Source organism: Staurois parvus, unplaced genomic scaffold (assembly GCF_062004578.1).
Source record: "Staurois parvus isolate SC_StPar_1 unplaced genomic scaffold, SC_StPar_1.0 ptg001192l, whole genome shotgun sequence".
In the NCBI taxonomy this organism is placed as follows: domain Eukaryota; kingdom Metazoa; phylum Chordata; class Amphibia; order Anura; family Ranidae; genus Staurois; species Staurois parvus.
In genome coordinates, this window is record NW_028318988.1 from 5,358,264 (window position 1) to 5,370,903 (window position 12,640).

General features: G+C 49.5%; 1 protein-coding gene across 1 annotated transcript in view; it reads right to left on the reverse strand.

Annotated features, from left to right (window-relative positions):
* The window catches only part of FAM168A (family with sequence similarity 168 member A), a 181,258-nt gene extending 179,097 nt beyond the window's left edge, over positions 1-2,161 (reverse strand). The window contains exon 1 of the mRNA XM_089659847.1: positions 1,769-2,161. The gene's annotated coding sequence lies outside the window, so the exon portion shown is untranslated. The remainder of the gene's footprint in view (positions 1-1,768) is intronic.
* Positions 2,162-12,640: the final 10,479 nt, after the last annotated feature.

Genomic DNA, 12,640 nt, shown 5'->3' on the forward strand with positions numbered 1-12,640 from the left:
TTTGGACTTTCATTTTCACTCCCAGAGGATGAATGTAGTAGCAGGGGGAGCACCAGGAAGGTGCGTGTGCTGCTGGTGGGGTCGTCATTAACCAGGAAGAGAGCAGGTTTGCTTCAAAAGGAAAGTATATTTTCAGCCATAAATAATGAACTCAGCAGAACCACCACTGTCTGCTGCCACCCCCCACAAATAAACTGGTTAGTCAGTTCTTGTACACTACTAGGCACTCAGTCCCCATTCCACACCCCAAGTGACAGCACTCAGGTCTATGTGATTAGCAGCTCAGGCACAGAGCACTGCATTGAAGAATAGGGAGAGTTTCAAAGGGCTGCCCCGTACCTGGACGTACCGGGGTGTCGAGCGCTCCCCCGTACATGGGCGTACCGGGGTGTCGAGCGCTCCCCCGTACATGGGCGTACCGGGGTGTCGAGCGCTCCCCCGTACATGGGCGTACCGGGGTGTCCTCCCCCCCCCCCCCCGTACATGGACGTACCGGGGTGTCGAGCGGTCCCCCCCCCCCCGTACATGGACGTACCGGGGTGTCGAGCGGTCTCCCCCCCCCCCCGTACATGGACGTACCGGGGTGTCGAGCGGTCTCCCCCCCCCGTACATGGACGTCGAGCGGTCTCCCCCCCCCCCCCCGTACATGGACGTACCGGGGTGTCGAGCGGTCTCCCCCCCCCCCCCCGTACATGGACGTACCGGGGTGTCGAGCGGTCCCCCCCCCCCCCGTACATGGACGTACCGGGGTGTCGAGCGTTCCCTTCCCCGTACATGGACGTACCGGGGTGTCGAGCGTTCCCCCCCCCCCCCCGTACATGGACGTACCGGGGTGTCGAGCGGTCTCCCCCCCCCCCCCCCGTACATGGACGTACCGGGGTGTCGAGCGGTCTCCCCCCCCCCCCCCGTACATGGACGTACCGGGGTGTCGAGCGGTCTCCCCCCCCCCCCCCCCGTACATGGACGTACCGGGGTGTCGAGCGGTCTCCCCCCCCCCCCCCGTACATGGACGTACCGGGGTGTCGAGCGGTCCCCCCCCCCCCGTACATGGACGTACCGGGGTGTCGAGCGGTCCCTTCCCCGTACATGGACGTACCGGGGTGTCGAGCGTTCCCTTCCCCGTACATGGACGTACCGGGGTGTCGAGCGTTCCCTTCCCCGTACATGGACGTACCGGGGTGTCGAGCGTTCCCCCCCCCCCCGTACATGGACGTACCGGGGTGTCGAGCGTTCCCCCCCCCCCGTACATGGACGTACCGGGGTGTCGAGCGTTCCCCCCCCCCCCGTACATGGACGTACCGGGGTGTCGAGCGTTCCCCCCCCCCGTACATGGACGTGCCGGGGTGTCGAGCGTTCCCCCCCCCGTACATGGACGTGCCGGGGTGCCGAGCGTTCCTCCGTACATGGACGTGCCAGGGTGTCAAGTGCTCCCCTGTATTTCGAAGTATGCGTGTTTTAAACCCAGCAGTAGTGGAGAACAGGGGTTGCAGATATCTGCTCTACTACAGAGCAAATAAACAGATTGTATTGAGGGATACAATGGTGTGGGGGGGCTCATATAACAGCATATAACATACAGCATTCTGTATGTGCTCTTGGCATGCTACAGAAGAACTCTGACCAACCAGTGTTACCATTTATTACAGAATTATTTCCAGTGGAGATGACAGGTTCTCTTCAGGACCATCCAATATAAAAGAATTGGGAATCAGCACAGCACCCAAACAGGAAAGCCACCTAAGGCCCACTATCACAGAAGAGGACATACCTCTGATTACACGCCGAGCTTCCTGGCAGATGTGGATGCAGAAGAGATGGCAGGAACCAGAGCGGAGACAAAGTCTTTAGGTAAAGGTTTCAGATTGCTGTCATTGCACCAGGACGAGACTCAGAAACACACCGATCCTGTAGGAGAAAACCGAACATCAAGGTAAGACTAAGAAGCAACGTATTACTAGGACATGTCTACAGAATATAGATTCTTCCCCCAACTTCAGCCATAAAAATAGTAAGACAAAATGATTAGCCCATTAAACTATAGAATAGAACCAGCTAGTGCAGGAAGATTTTGCTTGAACCCAGAGATTTCCAGTATTTGTTTTTCTGCCACTAGATGTCCTCAGTCTGATGACCAGCATCAGTCAACCCACTTCCTCTGAGCCCAGGTCCTCCCAGACAGTGAAAAAGCAGCACAGTGATGGGCTCATCTGTCATTCTGCTCTCTCCTCCTATCAACATGCTTTATGTCAGCACATAATCTGATCAGCTCCTTGTTGAGTTTCTTTTTCGCACCCTCCAGCCCTGCTGTACAGAGACTGCAAGAGGCTGATACCAGGTCAAGTTCAGGTACTTGCATTACTTGCTTGTAAATAGTATATTTAGAGATACTTACCTTGGCTCTCTACATTAAGATAAAAACCCTTCTGGGTGCCCCTCCCCCCAGCGGCCCTGCCCCCCAATAACACTTACCTGAGCCCAATCTCGATCCAGTGCAGTGCTTGAGAGCATAAATTCAGAGACAGCAGAGGGAGCCATTGCTGTCAATCACAGCTAGTGAGAGAGCGGGAGGGGTTTGGGCCTGAGCTGTGCTCTGTGTGTCTATGGCCACACAGAGCTGGCTCAGGGGGTGAGCCTGAACAAATGCCCCTATAGCAGGGATGGGCAAACTGTGGGCCTCCAGCTGTTGTGGAACTACAAGTCCAATCATGCCTCTGCAAGTCACGATGCCTTTCAATGCCTCATGGGACATAAAGTTCCATGACAGCTGGAGGGCTGCAGTTGCCCACCACTGCCCTATAGCAAGCAGCTTGCTATCGTGGGCATTCAGCGGTTGGGGGGGGGGGGATTAACCAGAAGCGCCACCGGGGGACCCCAGAAGAGGAAGATTGGGGCTGCTCTGTGCAAAACCATTGTAAGTAGAACATGTTTGTTATTTTAAAAAAATATAAATTAACAGTCACATGACCCTTGTTCAGGCAACACTGCACTCCCAAAGTCTCCCTAGACATGCATCAGCCTGTGCAGCCATCCCACCATTTATAAAACACTCAATGCAGTGAGGGCTCGGCAGGGGACGAACCCCGAGGGCTCGGCAGGGGACGAACCCCGAGGGCTCGGCAGGGGACGAACCCCGAGGGCTCGGCAGGGGACGAACCCCGAGGGCTCGGCAGGGGACGAACCCCGAGGGCTCGGCAGGGGACGAACCCCGAGGGCTCGGCAGGGGACGAACCCCGAGGGCTCGGCAGGGGACGAACCCCGAGGGCTCGGCAGGGGACGAACCCCGAGGGCTCGGCAGGGGACGAACCCCGAGGGCTCGGCAGGGGACGAACCCCGAGGGCTCGGCAGGGGACGAACCCGAGGGCTCGGCAGGGGACGCCTGCAATCTGACTGCCAGCACTGTGCAGACTGGGGAATACAGGAACAGCATGGATGTAAGGACCAAGGGGCATCCTGACTACAAACCCACTACTTTTTGGCCTTTACAGACTCGCCAGTCACAGATGACCCCGTCACAGCTTTGTGTACTAATTAGCCATTGTTTCAGAAAGGTGGATTTTTCCTTTTATTTTTTCCATGAAAACGGACATTTGGCAGCACAGACAGTTCTCATCTCACCTCCTATGACCCATGAGGCTCCTTATTAGGTGGAGCTGCCCAACAGTCATCCCTCTCTTCCAAAAATAAAAAAGCCAATCATTGGGTGAAGGATATGAACGTTTTCTCCACACTTCTCCCCTAGCCTGCCCTTGACCCAAAATCTAATACGCAGTCTCAATGTGCTTTGGGAAGCTATAAATACATGGGAGCACAGAGGAGGGTCTCCCCCAAGAAGTAAGAGGAAGATAGAAGATACAAGGTCGGTCAATTCCGTGGGTATATGTAAGGGTTTACAACCAATTTAAAAGAGAACCTGTCAGCCGTTCTAAACATTTACAAATATATGTGCTTTAGGCAAGACGCTGCAAGGTGCTAATCAGACAGAAAATCGTGCTCTGAGCACCCCTCTGATACTGGTTTCACGGTTACTGCCGGTTCTATTACTGTGAATTTGGATATAAACCCCTCCCCTGCAGCTAAGCCCCACCCACCATCGCCCTGTACAATGACCGCGCTAGTAAGGACACAGGCACTGGACAGGCGGTGATGGTAGCTGGGGCTTTGTTCTGGTGGGTTTACTTCTCTAGGCAGTAGGGGCCCTCAAGGAGAACTTTCAGGAAAGCCCTGTCTTCCCACATGGACGAAAAATATATTTTAAAAAATGTTCTTCCCAAATATATTGAATATGGCCAAAATTGTAGCATTTCAAAGATGTCAATATATTTCAATAAATAAAAATATACACAAACACTATGTTGAAATGCGTTATTACAAAATATATGAAAAATATTTTTAAAAATACATTTCAAATATACTGTATGTCTTTAAATGCATTCCAAAAATGGAGATTTGTATTTTTAAAAATATAGGTTAAAAAAAAAAAAATCTGATTTAAAAAAAATATATATTTTTTTTTTTTTAAATATATTCTTCAGATTTTTTTTTTTTTAAACATAAAAAAGTAATTTTAAACATATATTTTACATATATTTGTAAATGCATTCAAAAAATGTAGATTTGTATTTTTAAAAGACATACAGTATATTCGAAAATGTATTTTTAAAAAATATTTTTCATATACTTTGTAATAAAAACGCATTTCAACATACAATAAATCTATAGAACGTTGTATAACATCGTTCGTTCTGTAATCCGATGGTGCCACCAATGATTTTGAAAAGTGGTCATTTTTCACAAATTTTCCAGCATGCCCGATAAACGAAATGGGGAGGAACCACTAATAGAGCGAAAATCAGCCGATTATTCTTAGGTCTGATTTTCGAACGAAAATCAACCCATATACAGTATGGCCGACCTAAGATCCTTTTCACAGGAAGATTCCAATCAAGTCCACCTGTCAGTTTTTCATGCATATCTGATTGGACCCTCCACGCACCCCTATGGACCAGCGGGTGTAAAACTTGTGTCCAGTCCGCTCAGGAAAAAAAAAAAAAAAATTAAAATAAAAACTGATCCATTGTCCGCCATCAAGGTGAATTGGATCAGAGGTCAGTCAAGGGTATACAGTCAAGCGGAATCTGTTTACTCCTGGCAGCCCATACAGTATGAGCGGTCCATGAGGAACTAAGCAGACATGGACATGTCATCCGCCCACTCTGCTCCAATCAGCGGACAGATCCCCTGCTGATCAAATCGGAGTTCTCATGTAAAAAGGGGCCTTCGAGGTTTCTTTTTGTGGGGGGTAGGCAGAGTTAGGTCCCTCTTTAACCGCTTGCCGACCCGCCGCAGTACATTTACTGTGACAGGTCAGCTTGTACAGGCACAATCACGAACCTGAAAGGCTGTGCTGTCATTGGTTGAGCACAAGCCGATCCGCGGGTTCCAGTCAATGATTTATGCCAAGGACCTGCTGATCAACTCAGCAAATGACAAAAGAGAGCCCTGTGTTGGTAAACAACACATAGCTTCATTTATACAGCAGCGACCTGCCTTTTTCTTTTTCTCCCTGCAAAGCAGGGAGTAAAAACCGGCACAAAGCTTAGTAAAACAGCACAAAGTAAAACACACTAAACATGGTTAGGCACATTTAACCCCTTCCCAGCCAGCCAGCCTACATGTTAACCCCTTGTCATTAGTACAGTGATAGTGTATATTTTTACCATTGATCACTGTATTAGTGTCCTTGGGGATATCAATGGCAGTTAGTCAGTTCTCACCAGCATCAGATTGCCTGCCTCTCGATCATAGTCCTACTATAAGCTGCTGATCGCCGACATTACTAATGTTAAAAAAGAAAAAAAAAATTCCAATATCTATACCATAGTTTGTAGACGCTATAACTTGCACACAAACCAACAACACACAATTTTTTTATTTTTTTTTTTTTAACCACAGAATACATTTTTTCCAAAAATCTTTATTTTTTTTTTAAATTGGAAATGGTTTTAATAGCAGAAAGTAGATATTGGGTGTTTTTTCCAAAATGTTGGGTATTTTTTCATTTAAGTCGTTAAAATATAAAAAAAGAAAAAAAAAGCCACAGTATGTTCCATTGACATGACATGGATGGGGCTAGCATTTAGATGTGTTTTTGCCACACTTAGCATTTTTGTTGGGCCAAAACGTTCCTCTCCTGAACACGACTCTTCTGTGCTTTACATTTAACTGCCCCTAAACTCTGGTAAAAGCCTATCTGTACACATGGACACATAGGCTTTTATTGAGTTCAGTGCAGGGGCTTTGACAAAAAAAAAAAAAAAAAATGCCAAAAGCGCCTTTAGGAGTGTACATGAGGCCTTGAAAGCGCACAGTGCGCAGAGAAGCAATTTCAATACAGGAAAGGAGCCTGTGCATCTGTGCAAGACTGAAGGGAAGGCCAGAGTTCAGCTTTAACAACTGCTGAGACAGGATATCAGCCACAGGTGGAGTGCATTGTTTTTGGCGGATCAGCTGTCTCACTGCGAGAAGGCGCAGTGGAACAACCATTGTGCAACACTGCCACTAAAGCAGCAGAAACTGCCACTAAAGCAGCAGAGACTGCATATGTAATTAAAGCAGAGCTCCGCCCAAAAAGGGGAAGTTCCGCTTTAGGGACTGCTCCCCATTAAGGATTGGCACACTTGGGTGGTGGGGGGGGGGGGGAGCGGGTACACGAATTTGACAGGTACCCGCTCCCACTTCCAGTCCGATTGCCTAGGGCCAGGGGTAGGCAACCTGCAGCTCTCTAGCTTTTGTGGAACTACATTTCCCATGAGACATTGCAACATTACAAAACTGTACAGTTACAGCTATGAATTGCAGAGGCATGATGCTTCCGGTCCGATTGCCTAGGGCCAGGGGTAGGCAACCTGCAGCTCTCTAGCTTTTGTGGAACTAGATTTCCCATGAGACATTGCAACATTACAAAACTGTACAGTTACAGCTATGAATTGCAGAGGCATGATGGAACTTGTAGTCCTGCAACAGCTGGAGAGCTGCAAGTTGCCTACCCCTGGCCTAGGCGATCGGAAGTGAAAGGTGTCCTCCCTCCCTGTAGTCTTTTGGGACATGTGACAGGTCCCAGAAGACTACAGGACCATTCATGAAGCGCAGCGCTACTCGCGCATGCGCAGTGGGCACCCGGCTGTAAAGCCGCAAGTTGTCACAGCCGGGTGCCCACTATGAAGATGCAGGCCTCCTGGAATACAGGACGGCCGGTGAAACGGGCTGCAGGGGACACACCGCGGGACCGAGGGACAGGTAAGTGGCTGTTTTTTTTTTTTAAAAGTCAGCAGCTACAGTTTTTGTAGCTGCTGACTTATTTGACAGCGTGAGTGGAACTCCACAAATATGGCTGCCCCCACGTGCATATAAAATGACACTTCATACAAAGAAATAAAGAACATACACACTGATCATGTAGAGGTGATGTTAATGAGAATCCTATGGACATCTAAGAAGTCACAGACTGGACATCCCCTTTAATTTCTGCTCTATGACACAACACATTGCAATGCTTTGTCTGCAGAAAGTCCGATGTCTGCACATACTTTAGATGCCGTGCGCACATTACACTGGAGGAATTTCAGGACCTCGTTCTGAGTAATTGTTTAAAGATGTTTCTCTTATGGCGTAACCACATTAGAGAGGACACGGCAATGTCTTGCTGACAGAGGAGCAGGCATCATCCCCCCATTCAGGAGATGCTGGAGGCACAGCGTGCTGCCAATTTCTCCATCTGTTAATGGCTTTCAGAAGGAGCCGCTTCTCCTCCATGAGACGTGCAGGAGGATCTCCACGCTTCCCAGCAGCTCTGCGGAACGCCGGCAACCTCTGCCGTGTCATGGCAAATCAGGGGCCCCGGCTTCAGGACAGTCTAAGCAGGTGAAAACTACAGTCCGCAGGCCTCATGCACACGGACGTAGTGAAACGTACACGCGTGTGAGAGCCGTGTTTGCTTACACAAAGATGCGCAGGTGTTCAATTCATCCCATTCGTGTCAACTGACGCAGAAGCTGCACAGACAACGATTCCAGCTTGACAGCCATTTGGAATGCGGGTCCCCGAAACAGTGTGCATTCGGGGGCCCGCACCAGCAGCTGCGTCAGTGTCCCAACTGATATGAATAGGACCGCCTGCATGGAACACGCATGCATCCCCATGTAGGAGAACACGGCCCCTGCATGGGCGTATGCTTAACCCCTTCACGCCGGTGCCTCCCAGCCCTTTAAGAGTTTCAGAAGCCGGGAGACGGGGCGGGGTTTAGGGTCATGTGACATCACACGATCGGGAAAGGTCCCGATCGAAAGAGGAGATCGGGACCTTTCCGTGAGTACCGGACATGTGTGCTGGGAGCGCGCGCTCTCGGCACATATGTCCTTTTTCAATAGAACGCAAATGTGCAGCCGCTCGGCGTCTAGGCCCAGACGCCGGGAGGCCACACATTTGCGTTCGGTCGGCGTGAAGAGGTTAAAGCGGAACCTTTCCCATAACAGTTTGATAGCAATGAATGTTCTTCAACCATTTAGGGACTGCCCCGCCCGCAACGTACCGTGGACGGGCGGCCTGTGCAGGCAACAGCAGCATTCTGGTACGTCGCTGCCTGCTTCCAGGTTTAGAGCATGCGCATGTGCGCCCCCCACTGACACCCGCTGTGACGCCCACAGAGGGAGTTTGTCAGCAGCTCCCAGCCAATGATTCATGGCCGGGACCTACTGTGTCCAACAGCAGCAGCTCCCAGCCAATGATTCATGGCCGGGACCTACTGTGTCCAACAGCAGCAGCTCCCAGCCAATGATTCATGGCCGGGACCTACTGTGTCCAACAGCAGCAGCTCCCAGCCAATGATTCATGGCCGGGACCTACTGTGTCCAACAGCAGCAGCTCCCAGCCAATGATTCATGGCCGGGACCTACTGTTTGCAACAGCAGCAGCTCCCAGCCAATGATTCATGGCCGGGACCTACTGCGTGCAATCACAGCAGCTCCCAGCCAATGATTCATGGCCGGGACCTACTGCGTCCAATCACAGCAGCTCCCAGCCAATGATACATGGCCGGGACCTACTGCGTCCAATCACAGCAGCTCCCAGCCAATGATTCATGGCCGGGACCTACTGCGTGCAATCACAGCAGCTCCCAGCCAATGATTCATGGCCGGGACCTACTGCGTCCAATCACAGCAGCTCCCAGCCAATGATACATGGCCGGGACCTAATGCGTCCAATCACAGCAAATCCCAGCCAATGATACATGGCCGGGACCTACTGCGTCCAATCACAGCCCAGAGCCCTGTGTTGACATCAACATAGAGCTCAGGAGAGAAAAAGGAATGTTCTCTCTGTACACAACAGGGATAAGAAAAGATCTGTTCGTAAATGCAGCACATAATACACACATTACACAGAGTTAGGCACATATTTAACCCCTTGGTCACCAGCGTCATTGGTACAGCGACATTGTAAAATATTACCACTGATCATTTTAGTATTAGTGTCACTGGTGATGTCAGTGGCGGTTAATCAGACCCCCGTCCCCATCGTCAGGTAGAGTCAGGTTGCCCGCCACACTAATCGCAGTCCCACTAGAAGTCACTGGCCCCTGCCATCAGTAGTATTAAAAAAAAAAAAAAAAAAAAAAAAAAAAAAGATATACACATACATACAATATACAGAATATCTTTGTAGATGCCATAACATTCACTCAAACTAATATACATATATTGAGGGGTTTTTTTTTTACCAAAAGACGATTTTTTATTGCATATGTTTTATAGCAAAGTAAAAAATATTTATTTTTTAAACTCTTAGGTCTTTTTTCATTTATATTGAAAAAATAAAACCGCCAGTGGTGACCAAAATACCACCTAAAGAAAGCTCTATTTGTGTGAAAAAAATTTCGCTTGGGTACAGCGTTGCATGACTACGCAATTACCAGTTAAAGTAGTACAGTGCTAAATAGGAAAAAATGGCCTGTTCCTAAAAGGGGGTAAAACCTTCTGCAGCTCAAGTTTTTAACAAAAAGGACATACATTCCACATTAATAGTTCTGCTACCAAGATTAATGTGTGCTGTAAATTGCCTCCAGCATTGCTACTGTTTCTTCTTGCAGAAGGCAGCCATTTTGTTGAAGCCCACAGCAGTCACGTCAATGTTGGAAACTCTCCCCCTGGTCTCAAAAATTATATATCACTCTTTGTAATTAAATAATGTACATTTCCAGCCTAGATTGTATGTCATGGCTCCACTACAGAGGAAGGCTGACAGAAGCTTTACAGTGCAGAAGTTCACAGGCTGCCAACTGAGAAATTTCAGGGAGATTATAATTATTATACAGTATTTATAAAGCGCCAATGGTTCGCTCAGCGCTGTACATTACAAAGGGGGACAGAACATGTGACAGAACAATACCAATACAATGCAAAACATGAGGGGATTGAGGGCCCTGCTCTTTCGAGCTTACAGTCTAGGAGGGAGGGGGTGGTGGTACAGGAGGAGACAGCTGAGGGGGATGGAGTGGTAGGAAGAGTGGAGGAGGTCGGCAAGTTAGCAGGGGGTGGGGTAGGCTTCCCTGCAGAGATGGGTTTTCAGGGTGCGCCTAAAGGAGAGGAGAGTAGGCGATAATCTGATGGGTTGGGGCAGGGAGTTCCAGAGGATGGGTGACACCCTGGAGAAGTCCTGGAGGCGGGCATGGGAGGAGGAGACCAGGGAACTAGAGAGAAGGAGGTCTTGAGGAGCGGAGTGTGCGTGCTGGGCGGTACTTGGATATTAGGTCAGTGATGTAGTATGGGGCAGTATGGAGATAAGACACTTGCCTTGTAAGTTCAACTCTTTTGTGCAGCAGAGTTTGTCCTGTCACCTCTCCTGCTTTCCTTTTCTCCCCTCACAATTTGTGTTTTCTCAGCAGTTTGTGTAGTTCCTGTTCAGGGGCAGACTGACAACTCATGGGGCCCCCGGGCAATAGGGGATCATGGGGCCCCTGTGTCCTTACCCAAACTCAAAAAGCCTATGAAAAAGGTACCAGGGGCATCTCATGGGGCCCTCTACTGACCCTGGGCCCTCTGGGCAGTGCCCGAATTTCCAAATGGTCAGTCCGCCCCTGTTCCTTTCTTCCGCAACAGGGAATCTTAAAGCGGTCAGTCGCTCAGACTCTAGTGCCTCAGATTTTAGGCACAGTGCAGAGAGTAGAGAGCAACTGAGCACGTGCGGAGCAGGGTGAGACCGTATTACTGGATTTGAAACAGGATAGGCACTTATTTTTTAACTGTACCTGCAAAAGAGGCCAGCCTGAAGTACGCCTGTGTGAACAAGGCCTTAGGAGTTCACAATCCTCCAGCATTCTGCCTTTACAAAAACATTAAATCAACGCAAGAAAAGCCTCCCCCAGTGAAATCCTAGTCGCTCGCCATTTCCGTGAAATGGGTTTGTACACTTAATATTCTGATAATTAAAATTTTAACTTCAAAGTGGCACTTCTGTCTTGGGCTTCGTTCACAAGTGCAGCTAGGGGGGCGATCAAACCAGGAGGTTGAGCTGTGGTTTTACTGTCCCTCAACCGCCTGCCTGAACATGGCCCTGTAGCCAGGGTTGTACACATGCCGTGACAAACGTTAAGCAGCATGTCACATTTGGCAGGCATTACCGCCGCTGAACATGACCAAAGCTGTGCGCCATTCACAGGGTTAAATCGGGCAAGGAAGGGGTGATAAAGAACGTCTCCTCACCGCCTGGCAATTGACCTCTGAAGAGCTATCCAATGTGGAGAGCCCTTGAAGCACTGTGGTCCTCAACTGGAATCCCGGCCAGGACACTACCTGCATGGAGTTTGCATGTTCTCCCTGTACTTTTGCGAGTTTCCTCCATGTTAATTTGGTTTCCTCCAACACTTCAAAGACACGCTGGTAGATGAAACGGCTCCTGCCTAAATTGGCCCTAGTATGAGTTATGTGACCTTAGATTGTAAGCTCCTGGAGGGCAGAGACTGATATAAATGTAAAAAACACATTAAAAGCGGAGTTCTACTCACTCTTTTAAAAGTCAACAGCTACAGTTTTTTTAGTTTTTTTACAAACAGCCACTTACCTGTCTCTCGGTCCTGTGGTGTGTCCACCGCAGCCATTTCACCGGCCGTCCTGGATTGCAGGAGGCCGGCATCTTCAGTGTGGGCACCCGGCTGTGACAGCTTGCGGCTTCACAGCCGGGTACCCACTGCGCATGCGCGAGTAGTGCTGAGCTTCCTGAATAACCCGGTCCTCTTCTGGGACCCGTCACGTGTCCCACAAGACTACAGTGGGGAGAGGAGAGGGTAGAAGGACAACTTCCACTTCCGATCGCCTAGGAGATCGCAGCGGAAGCAGGTACCTGTTAATTTTGGGTACCCGCTCCCCAAAGGTACCAATCCTTAATGGGGAGCGGGGGACAAGTCTTTAAATCGGAACTTCCCCTTTTGGGTGGAACTCTGCTTTAAGCGCTTTATAAATTGAATGTAATAAATGAAAGACACAAATGAAAGCAGCTCTGTATTCGGTGATAAATCACGGATGTTCAATGTAAGCAGTACAGGTACACGAGCATGACTTGGTAGCAGCCTCTTTCCTTGCTCTGTACA